The following is a 12,430-nucleotide window of genomic DNA, read 5'->3' on the forward strand; positions in this document are numbered from 1 at the left end:
CCCAGCCAACCAGGGACAGGCTTCTGACCCCCTCCCACTGCAGAGTGGCAGAATAGGGGGTGTACCCACCCCAGGGAAGGGACCCATTGGTCCCTGACCTTTACCTACCTATAACGCCCCTAAATTTAGTATTTAGGGGCACCCTGAACCTTCCTTTCTCAGATCCCGATTCCAAAACTACAAGAAGAACTGGAAGAAAGAAGACCTGCCGTGCAGCTGCTAACAAGAGGACAACACCAACTGACTTGGCCCCGGCCCCAGCCCTACCGGCCTGCCGACCCTCAAACCTGCTCCTGCTAAGCCCCAGCGTCTCCAGTGGTCAGCAACCTCGAAAACCCTGGAGGACCGGACTACCTTGCTCAACCTAAAGACTGGGACTCACACGAGCAGTGGCTCGGCTCAAACATCTACAGCTTCTGGTGCCAACCAGGAACCGCGAATCCAGCCCAATCTGCACCCGCTGAGCCCGGCCAGTGCCCGAGTGAACAAAGACCACGAGGACGTCCCCCGGCGATTGTGACCAAGAATGCAGCAGCCAAGGACCCCCTCAACGCTCCCGATGACACCTGCAGCCTCAACACCAGGGACCCCTCCAACCGCGACCAGCAGAGGGTAAGATTTCCCGACGCCTAAAGACTACCCTGCACCCGGCGCCCCACAGCCCCCTGTGCCCAACTCCTGGGTGTCTACCCAACCTACAGCTTCCCAACTTACCCCTTGAAGTGGTGGTCACACCTGAAGAATCTCCGTCTCCGAGCCTGCAGCCTTTGTTCATCTCGCAGACTTCCCGTTGAAATCCATTGGGCGCCCGACTGCTCAAAAGCACCTGCACCCAGCCGCCCCAGTGCCCCTGGTTGTGCACCAACTGTTCTGTTCAACTTCCCCACTTACCCTGAGTAAGTGACCAGGAGTTTCGCTCCCACAGCCACGTAGCTTGCCCGCTAGCAGCCACCAACCAAAGGCCCCCTACCGGCCATAGGCTAACATTGGGTCTACTCTCTCTGCACCCGGCTGCCCCTGTGCCGCTGAGGGTGTAACTATTGTACCAACCTGAACCTGGAGACCCCTGAGACTTACGCCAGAACCTTAACTCTGCCAGTCAAATACTCACCTGAAAGCCGATAACTTGCATTCTCTACATAGGGTAACTGACTGGTTTTCACTTGGAAATTCTTTTAAGTGTTGAGTTTTGAAACTTTGAAATATTCACTAAAAATCATCCGATCAACAAAAACGAAATTACTCACCTGTTTTCCAGGAGAGATCCCAGTGCTGGATCTAGGTACCCATCACGGACCAGAAAAAGTAATTACAATTGTCATTTTCTGATAACCTGATTTTCCTCCCTAGGATAGCATTGGCTGGTTTTTACCTGAAATTCTTTTTACTCCTTAGCTGCTTCGAACGTTCCGCGCCAGTGCGGAACGTTCGAAAAACGGCTGGGGCTGCGTCGGCCAATGGTGGTTTGCAGCACCAGCCAGGTAGTGCTCCCGTTGGGAACGGGTTAAGTGTCGATTTTTGCAACATACAAATATTCCTTTAAAATTGCCTGTATAACAAAAACGATTTCCTTCAACTGTTTTCAAGAAATCCAGGATCCAGTACGGAGTAAGAAAAAACGTTTGTAAAGTAAATGTTATTGCAGTTTGGTTAAAATCCCCATTGAGATCAATGTTATAATTGTGTTTGGTTTGTGTTGCATATTGCAATCACTGTATCTATTGCATTCAAAAGTCTATTGCTCATTGAAAGTATTCAACTGTAGCAACTCATTCTGAGAAAGTATTTTTATACCAACCTGTGGTTCTAAAATAAAACGACAATAAATTTTGATATACCGAACAATTGGCCTAGAGTTCAGTTCTTGAGTGTGTGAGCCCATTTGCTGACTAGGTGTGTACACCAAATGCTTTACACTGTCCTCTGATACTGCCTTACTGCTTGACCAAGCTACTACTTTAGAGAGTAAGGTTCTATTTAACTTTAACCCATGCCAAACCTCTGGGGACTGCTGGACTCTGTTCACTGTACCTTACTTTGGTGCAGTATATACAGAGCAACTTTCTTACAACGGAGAACCTCAGTGATGATATTGAACTTCAGTTCAGCTGTGAGAAGTGTCAACTCCAATATATCTGCAGCCTACAAATAACCGTGTGGTATAAAGTCACCTCAGGAGGTGGGGAACCCTTAGGTGACGCCAATTCCCACTCAGGGGAGGTATACAGATCACATGTTTCTAGTAATCCTCCAAACTTGGGGTCAAGGTCCACAATGTTCTCTTCTCCTGCTCCCTCATGCTACTCTTGGTGTTCTTCCTCTTCCACTAGCCTTTGAGCACCTGTCCGAGATCTCAATCTCGGTATTGGCAGCACCAGTGATTTCGGAGCTGGCATGGCAGGAGCATCCAAAGGAACCAAGAATGAAGTCAGTATGAGGTCAAGCCAGTGCCGGATCAGATCCAGACGGCGCAGGAGATGAACCATCCAAAGGTCCATGGGTCTCTTAAAAATGCAACAGCGCCAGCAGCCTCTGTACCAGTGGAGGCCAACTACCTGGAGTCACAGGCATAAGGGCATTAAAGGTACCTGCGGAAAACTCTCCTAGAGAGTATGCAAGTGGACCCATGGGACCAGCAGGAGCATCAGATGAATTTGCAGCCCTTGCAAAAATGCTAAACATAGCATTCAATAAAATGAGATGGATCGGATTAGGGACAAAGGGTTCTCGAGCCATACTTGGAGGCACCAAATTTGGCTTCGGTTGTGTAGTCGGAGTTCTCAGTGCCGGAGTCACAGACCGGAGCCCTGGAGGAGTAACATTCCTCGGAGTCAGAGGAGCAACAGCCTTCCATGTCGGAGACACCCCTGGAAAAGATGTTGGAGGTATTTCATCTCTGCGATGTCGCCTAGGGCTTGGTGGCATCGCCTTCGGAGTCACATGCTTTGAAGAGTGCTATAGAGAACCATGGCACCATTTCAGCTTATTCGTCTTGGAGGATTCCAAAGTATGAGGCATCGGCAACTTCGACCAGTTCTGAGATCTCCGATGACCCCGCTTCTGCCTCCTAGGTTTGGCCATGAATAACATGGCCTCCCTCTACTTCAGGGACTTCGTATTTATCTGTATGCATGAAGAACATGCCCAGACGTTGTGATCCGAAGACAAACACCACAGATAGTCTTCATGCGGGTCAGTGATGGACATCTGGCCCCAGCAATCCCTCCACGACTTGAATCTGACTTTCTAAGTGGAGTCATTGCCAAAGGCAACAGTATTGAAGAAAACTCTCAGAAATGGAGAGCCTGGGGAAAAAACGTTATGCGGTGTCGGAGCAGAAAAAAGGGAACGGACGTCAGCCCGCCAACAAGGTTTTCTTATGGCTACGATGCCGTCATGCTGAGTTGTGTGCGGTGCCGTTCCATTGCCACGTCCTCGTCGACAAGTGAGAACTGAGGAGAAAAGTTTCCATGGAATGCTGCGTATTGGAGTAATTCAAAAGGTGAGGAATCCACAGGCATATGTATCCATTAGAAATTTAGATAACTTTTGCAGTTGAGAAAACGATTGGTAAACTGTTCATAAACATTCGTAATTAGTTTTAGAGTACTTATAAATTATTTTGTGATTTTTTTTAGTTCGGCCTAAAACACACTCCTGACAGCTTAAGCAAAACAGGACATTGGTAAATAGGTTAACTCTGGTGAAGTTACTAAGTTGCTTTATGATGCAGTAGAAGACAGTTCAACACTTAGAAGAAATTTCAGAGAAAACCCACTGTTCAGTCTACTGGGAAAAACAAAGTACCAAGTTTAGTTTGCAGGTAACTAAACGGTTTTAGGGATGGAGGTTTGGAGGGTAGAACTGAGGTTCAGGTTGGCACTTAAAGGGCACCAGGGCAGCGGGGTTCAGAGTGCAGGGTGCCAATGTCAGTCAGTGGGGTTAGGGGGTACTTTGGTTGGGGGCTCCTCACGGGTAGCCCATATGGGAGCCAAGTTCCTAGGTTTAAGGTAAGGGCAAAGGGGGTCGCATGTTGGCACTGTGTCCACACCACCAGAGGCGGTCGAGTGCTTAGGAGCCCAATGCTTTTCAGTGGAGGACGTCAGTCACAGAAAAGGACATTAGGCTGGAGTCAGAAGACTGGATGAAGGGAACCAACGACTGGAGGATGAAGAGTTGTTGGACATCAGGACACCATCAGTGGGGCACCTCAGGACTCAGGAGTAGAGGATGCATAGGTGTACTTTCATTTCAGATTCTTCTCACCGGTTCTGGTTGGGGGGACCCTTCAGGATGAGGCTGCAGGCATTGAGGATAAGGTTGGTGGAGGTCGTCAAACGCTGGCACTCAGGTCAGGATCACCGTGGGGACCTTGTTGGGGTATTGGGCCACTTGGACTCGGGCCATGGGCGCCTGGTGCAGAGTGGTGAGGACTCGCGGATCAGGCTGGATCTGGAGTCCTGGCTTGGGTTGCTGTTGGACAATTTTTTTTTTTTTTTTTTAATTTTTGGTAAACCTTTATTGTTATGTAAGGCAGTTACAATCACAGGCCTACAACGTTCACGGCCGGCCAGTACTTCAGAGACGGTCAAAGCAATTCAAGTAAGCCAAACAGATGCAACAGTCCGCCTCCCTTATGCCATTTCTCAGCCCAGGATATTGTCCGTACCGTGTTGGTACCAGGATTAAAGAGGTTTCTTTTAAAAGTTTTAAAGAGGGGCAGGATCAGACGCCGTACAATCAAAGTATACAGGTGCAAGGGGTTATCATTGATCAGGATATGCACAGCCGGGACTACTGCGAGCAGGGCGTAGGTACAAGCACGTATTAAACAGGATAGACCATAAACAGTACATTCCGCCCCCCAAGGCAGCATCACCCACTGCAATAACAACTTTATAAAAACAGCACCCCCTGTAGTTCAAAACGCAAAAGCGTACAGCGAACACTCCGCCACTCGGTTACCCGAAAGAGAAGAAAAGGGAAAAAAAGGAGAATACCAAGCAGAACAAGAGAGAAAAAAGGGGCCCTAGAGACGAAGAAAGGAAAAGAAAAAGGAAAGTACCCCTCCCTCAACCCCCACCCTGCACCCCTGCCTATGGCTACGGCCTCCCCCACAGCAGCGTGCCTGTCGCCCATTGTATGGAACCCGAAATTTAGTAGAGAGAAGAAAGAACTACCACCCGCCTCACCTAAAGAAGAACTCAAGAGAGAGAAGAAGAAAAAGAGAACCCTGAAACCCACAAAAGAACAGAAAAGAAATAAGGGGGGGCTCCAAACTACAACTACAGGAAAGAAACAAAAGACGGAGAGGATCCCTTTAGCAGTCCCCCGGCCTCTCCCTCACACAATCGCTATGTCTACGCATGATGTGAATTAATGCAGCAAGAATCAATGTGAATAACACAAATTGCAAGGGACAAAGTCAACCTGGCGCGTCATTAGCGAAGACAACATGTCGCGTAACCCTCACAGCCCTCAAAGCAGAAGACGGCAACCCGGAGGAACGTCATTTATCCTTGTCCGGTCTTACATATACCGCCAAATCCCGCAACTTTACCATTCTCTAGCAAGTACGATGGGCACGACCTGGTACTGAAACAGATCTTCCGCACTTCATGCAGCGAAATAACGCAGGAGAACAATGTCTCAATGTTCAAACACGGCAGTAACAGCACCAGAATCTCTAGCAGCAGGACGTAGGAAAAAGTTCCACCAGTCAATCCCAGTCTAGCGCCTCCAGATTGTCCTAGGCATCCAATAGTACGGTCATGGAATGTCGCGAGGCTCAGTGTCTCTGGCCCTCCGGTACCAGTGATAGACGCCATCTTAATGCATCTGGGCGATGAGGGAGGCATCTCGCTATGTATCGACGGGTCAGCCGATCTCAATCGCTCCGCCGCGAGGGCCACTTCATCCGGGTCAGCCGATCTCATTCGCTCCGCCGCGAGGGTCACATCATCCAAATTGCTCCCTAATAATCGGGCACCCTGCACCAAGTTGTTATGAAGGGCGGCTAGGGAAGCCATCAGATCGCCAAGGTGCAGTTCTGTTCCATGCTCCCCTTTGACCATGCTCCCCTTCTCCATGCTGGCCCGGATCAGCGCAGGTCTGGAGTAGGGCCTAGGCACAGATAATGAGGCAGCGGGCGTCATAGCACCACCAGCAGGGCCGCCGAGATCGATGTAAAGCAACCGCTGGAGTCAGTTCAACTCAGTAGCGGCTCGGAGTAAATTCGGGAGCCTCCCGCCGAAAGCGGGACGAGTCGCAAAGCACTTCTCGGCGGAGGACAAGCAAAATCCTTGCCGCAATATCCGTCCACACAGGGGCACAGCGATAGGCTTGTCCCCCACTTGTGCTCACAGTCTGCCCGTATGAGCGTGCCGGAAATCAGCTGATATTCGCCACTTTGGAGCCGACCGGTCCCTCCCGGCCACCGGTGGCCGCTGTTGTTCACTCGGGGACCAGCCTCACAGTCTGGTCGAGTCCCCGGTCTCAGGGCTGCTGCGGGCCGCGAACGTCGTCGACTATATCTCGCCTCAACAAGCGGGCACGAACCTCGGGATTGCACCCTCGGCGAACGGATGCGTTCATGTCCCCATTCACTCCGTCTTGCTGCAGGATTTCACGCAGGATGTAGTCCCGGGAGGAGATGATACTTGGAGCCGAGGGACTAGGCTGCCATCGCGGTCGCCGGCTTGGCTCCTCCCCCGCTGTTGGACAAATTTGATGCCCACGGGAGACAATAGTTCTTTAGGGAGGGAACTGACATGGGGCTTCATTTCATCTCGCCCACCTGAGGGGTGAGGTTGGCACAGGTGGGCACACCTGCTTTCCTAGTTAGGTTTTCCCATCGGTTCTCATGCACAAAATGGGGATCAGAACCAGTGGGAGCCAGTTGCTGATAGTAGCAAAAGACTAGGGAAGCTATCAAAGGCGGAAGACCTTTGAAGCTCTCTCTTCGGGGACCCTGCCCATCCAGGTGGAGAAGACATGACATCCCTGCCCAATATGTGCTTTATTTCCAGACCCAGAGATTGGAGGGCTCTTTATGAGGGGTTCAGGAATCCGTCTGGGGTTGGCAGATGGCTGAGAACCAGTCAGGAACCACACAAGAGTTAGTCGTTTTTCAGGTGGTATCTCTAAGATGCCCCCTGTGTGCACTGTTCATTAAATCCAACACTGGCATCAGTGTGGGTTTAATGTGCTGGGAAGTTTAATACCAAACTTCCCAGACTTCAGTAAAGTAATCATGAAGCTGTGGAGTTCGTGCTGACAAACTCCCAGCTCATGTGCTCAAAATGGCTTCACTGCACTTAAAATGTCGGTGAATGGCACAGACAATGTTGGAATAAACTACTAGCAAGAAAAATTGCTAGCTCCATGCACTGTTCATTGGGGTTTCAACCGAACCCCACTTAATGATTCAATGTATTAAATAAGGAATATGCTACTTACCAGAATGCATCTGTTCTTGGCATAGAGGGCTGCAGAGTGGTACATTTATGAATAGATCGCCATCTGGTGTTGGGCTCAGATGATTGCACTTGTTTTTCTCCTGGAGAAGTCTTTTGTAGTCACGAGGCTGGTGACTCCTCCCTTGGGTGATAGTGCGCATGGGCATCGCCTCCATCCTTATATTGTTTTGCCATAGTAGGGTTAGATGGAGTAGTATGATAGAATACAGAAAGAGATGCCCATGTAAGTATCTAAATAAGATAATGTTGGAACAGACACAGGTTTCCGGGGAGGCAGGGAGGGTATGTACCACTCTGCAGCCCTCTATGCCAAGAACAGATGCATACTGGTAAGTAGCATATTCCTTTCTAGGCATTTGGGCTGCAGATGGTACATTTATGAATAGATTACACAGCAGTTACCTCCCTAGCGGTGGTCACCAGTGTCTGTTGCAACAGTTTGAAATAAAGCTTTTAATACAGCCTGGCCCACTCTTGCTTGTTGTGTTGCCTGCACGTCAACACAGTAGTGTTTTGTGAAGGTATGCGGTGTAGACCAAGTTGCTGCTTTGCATATGTCATCTAGGGGATTGTTCCCTAAGAATGCCATAGATGCCCCTAGTTTGCGTGTAGAATGAGCTCTAGGGGGGACAGTTAATGTTCTCTTTGTTTTTATGTAACATATTTGTATACATTTTACAATCCATCTGGCAATGCCTGCTTTAGAGATAGGGTTGCCCTTATGTGTTGGGGAAAACGCTACAAATAGTTGTTTAGTTTTTCTGAAAGTTTGAGTTCTTTCTATGTAATATAATATTGCCCTTTTGACATCTAGAGTATGTAGGGCCCTCTCTGCTACCGTCTGTGGCTTTGGAAATAAGACTGGTAGTTCCACTGGTTGATTGATGTGGAATGCTGAGATTACTTTAGGTAAGAACTTTGGGTTTGTTCTAAGAACCACTTTATTCTGGTGAAGTTGTAGAAATTGTTCTTGTATTGTTAATGCCTGTAACTCACTTACTCTATAAGGAAGGCCCCTTTCCAAGTAAGAAACTGTATTTCACACCTATGCATAGGTTCAAAAGGTGGTCCCATTAGTCTGGTGTGTACTATGTTAAGGTTCCAGACTGGGAAAGGTCGTAGTCTTGGTGGAATAACTCTTGAGTCCTTCCATGAAAGCCTTAATTGCGGGTACCTTGAACAGGGATATTTGTTGTCTGTTTTGCAGGTATGCTGCTATAGCTGCAAGATTTACTCTAATGGAGGTGTAAGCAAGGTTACATTGCTGTAAGTGTAGTAAGTAGCAAATAATATTTTGTGTCGATGCATCCAGAGGGTTGATGTTGTTACGGTTACAGTATACAGAAAACCTTTTCCACTTTGCTGCAAAGCAGGCTCTGGTGGTGGGACGTCTTGTTTGCCTAATATTTTCCATACAGTTTGGATTTAAATTTAAGTATCCAAATTCTAAGACCTCAGGAGCCAGATCGCTAGGTTCAGTTGTTTGGTATCTGGGCGCATTATTTCTCCATGGTTCTGTGTGAGGTGCATGGGTGAGATTCTTAATTTTGGTGTGGCACCTGTGAGAGTTGTAGGAGTGTGGTGAACCACGGCTGCCGTGCCCACGTTGGTGCTACTAGTATCATTGTCATTGAATGCTGTTGCAGTTTTCGAACCACTAATGGAATTAGTGGGAGAGGGGGAAAAGCGTATGAAAATGTGTTGGACCAATTTATCCATAATGCATTGCCCTGCAACAGGTGGTGTGGGTACCTGGATGCGAAGCTTTGGCATTTTGCGTTCTGATGAGTGGCAAAGAGATTTATCTCCGGTTGTCCCCATCTTTGGAAGAATGGCTGCAGTATTTATTTGTGCAGTTCCCATTCGTTTATTTGTTCTGACTCTCTGCTTAAGATGTCTTCTATCTGATTTTGAACTCCTGGTAGGTGTTCGGCTAACAGATAGATGTTTTGAGGAATGGCCCTTCTCCAAATTTCCTGCGCTAGTCTGGATAGTTGGAGAGTGTGTGCCCCCCCCCCTGTTTTTGAATATAATACATTGCTGTCATGTTGTCTGTTCTGATCAGGACTGCTTTGTTGAGAACATGCATTTGAAAAGCTTTTAATGCTAGGTACACTGCTAGTAGTTCTAGGTGATTTATGTGCAGTTGTTTTTGCTGTACACTCCATCTTCCTTGTACTGTGTATCTGTCCATATGAGCTCCCTATCCGATGAGCAATGCATCCGCTGTTAGCACCACTTGTGGAATTGGTTGTAGGAACGACCGAACTTGGGAAATTCCAACACCAGATCTGTAATCTGACCTTGAGCCTGAATCCACTGTGTTGCTAGACATTCTTGAAGCGGACGCATTTGTAGTCTGGCATATGGGATCAGCAGTATGCAAGAGGACATCATCCCCAATAACTGCATGAACACTCGAGCTGTTAATGAGTGTTGCGGTTGGAACCTTTGAATCAATGTGAGAATTGCCTGAATCCTGACTGGATTGGGGTATACTCTGGCTTTTTCTGTATCTATAGTAGCCCCTAGATATTGTTGAACTTTGTTTGGTTGCAGGTGGGATTTTGTGTAGTTCACCATAAACCCTAGCTGGTGCAGCAGTTGAATTGTCTTCTGTGTGTTTTGAAGACATTCCTTTTGTGACGTGGCCTTTATTAGCCAGTCGTCCAAGTAAGGGAAGACATGTATTTGCTGTCTTCTTAGGTGTGTTGCAACCACTGCTAGGCATTTTGTGAACACCCTTGGTGCTGTTGTGACACCAAACGGAAGGACTTTGAACTGATAATGTTGTCCTTGTACTACAAACCTGAGGTATTTTCTGTGGGTTGTGTGAATTGGGATATGAAAGTAGGTTTCTTTTAGATCCAGTGTAGAAAGAAAGTCCCCTTTCTTCAGTAAAGGAAGTACTTGTTGTAGCGTGACCATGTGGAAATGTTCCGAATTTATGTAAGCATTGAGAGGTCTGAGGTCTAGTATTGGCCTTAGAGACCCGTCTTTTTTGGGGATTAGGAAGTATAGATAGTATACTCCTGTTCCCTGTTGATTTTGTGGAACCTTCTCTATGGCATGCTTTTGTAGCAGTGACAGTACTTCCTGTTTTAATAATGTCAGAAGGTCTTGACTCATTGGACGTTGTCTGGGGGGGGATGTTTGGTGGGTGAGTTCTAGGCAATAACCATGTTGGATAATTTGTTTCACCCACCTGTCTGATGTGATGTTTTCCCAGACAAGTAGGAACTGGGATAGGCGTCCCCCGATAGGTGTTACATGGTCTGGGGGGAGCTGTATGAAGTCACTGTTTTGTGGTAGGAGAGTTGCGGTTGTTGTTGTTTCCGCGACCTCTACCCTTGTTGTGGTTACCTCTGTAACTGCCTCTAGAAATCCCTCTGGGTGATGTTGGTGTAAAAGAGGTTGATTGCTGGCTTGTGCCTGTATTCTTTGATCCGCCTCTATAGGTGGACCTACGAAAGGAACCCCTCTGAGCTGGCTGTTGCAATGCTCACATTGACTTAGCCGTTTCTGTGTCCTTTTTCATTTTTTCTAACGCCTCATCTGTACCTGAGCCGAAGAGTGCTTTACCATCAAAGGGCTCATTCAATAAAGAAGTTTGTACTTCCTGTTTAAACCCCGAGACCCTGAGCCATGCATGTCTTCTTAACATGATACTGGTGTTTATGGATCTTGCTGCAGAGTCTGCTGCGTCTAAGGCGCACTTAATGGAAGTGTTAGTTATTATCTTCCCTTCTTGTATCAGCTGATCTGCCCTTTATTTGATGTTCCTTAGGGAGATATGTAATGAGTTTTTCTAACTCATCGTAATGAGCTCTATCATAACGCGCAAGTAGCGCTTGAGTATTTGCTATGCGCCAGCGGTTTGCTGCTTGGGATGCAACTCTTTTGCCGGAGGCATCTATTAACTTGGACTACTTGTCAGGAGGAGGAGCTTCTCCTGCTGTTAGTGAGTTTGCCCTCTTGCGAGCATTTGAGACTACTAACGAGTCCAGAGGTATTTGCCCCTTAATAAATACTGGGTCTTTTGGGGCTGCCTTATACTTTTTATCAATTCTTGGGTTTAACACCCTAGCCCTCACCGGGTCTCTGAACATGTCTGATGTGTAAGTGAGGAGACCCTTAAGCATTGGTAGGGTCCCTGAGGATTTTTGTGCATCAGGTAGTGTTTCTAAAAGGAAATCTTCTATCTGAGGTTCTGTATGTAAATCTACCTTGTGGTATTTTGCTGCCCTATTAATTAATTGTGCAAAACGCGAATTCTTATCAGGGGGAGAGGGTTTTGAGGGATACAGGTCAGGGTCATTATTATCTGACACTGCGTCATAATCCTCCCATAGGTCTGCGTCTTCTGGGATAGTATTGTTATCATCCCTAGGAAGGTCCCCATCCCCTGTGTCACTTTCTACATCTGTTTGAGGTGTAGATGGGCGTGGTGTAGAAGGTGTAGGAATAGCTGGCAGAGTATGAGGAAGAGGAGAAGAGGGAGTGTCCATAGGCTGTGGAGAAAGGGGAGGAGTTGTATTTGTCCCCATTGTTCTCTTCTTAGGAGGAGGAGCTTTGTCCTCCGACGGTTGAGTCTTCCTCTTTTTAGGTAGTTTTGTCACCACCTTGCCAGTCTGTGGATCAATGAACAAAGTATTTTGTTTTGGATCTGTTTGTTGCTCCTGTGTCGGTACCGAAGTCTTCGGGTCCGAAAGGTGCTTTTGCTTCTGTATCTCGGTGTTATGTGTTTTCGGCACCGAGAGTATGCTTGAGTCCGATTTTTTTGGTGTCGAGGTATTCTTCGACGTCGAAGCATGTTTCGGTTTCGACATGGAATGCTTTGACTGCAAGCTCTCTTTGGGATGGAGCTTCGTTGTCGATGTCGACCGTTTCTCGGCTCCGGCATAGTGGGAAGCCGAGTGTTTTGGTTTCGTTGCCGAGCCCGAAGGCGGGGC

At 47.7% G+C, this 12,430-nt stretch overlaps 2 protein-coding genes and 1 pseudogene across 4 annotated transcripts in view; all 3 read right to left on the reverse strand.

The window, feature by feature from the left end:
* Positions 1-12,430, reverse strand: part of TUT4 (terminal uridylyl transferase 4) — a 1,145,308-nt gene that overhangs the window by 599,212 nt on the left and 533,666 nt on the right. The window lies entirely within an intron of this gene.
* The window catches only part of LOC147747214 (uncharacterized), a 187,214-nt gene that overhangs the window by 7,053 nt on the left and 167,731 nt on the right, over positions 1-12,430 (reverse strand). The window lies entirely within an intron of this gene.
* Positions 10,774-11,620, reverse strand: LOC147747215 (uncharacterized; annotated as a pseudogene).

The sequence above is a fragment of the Lissotriton vulgaris genome, chromosome 1_1 (genome assembly GCF_964263255.1).
Source record: "Lissotriton vulgaris chromosome 1_1, aLisVul1.2, whole genome shotgun sequence".
Classification (NCBI taxonomy): domain Eukaryota; kingdom Metazoa; phylum Chordata; class Amphibia; order Caudata; family Salamandridae; genus Lissotriton; species Lissotriton vulgaris.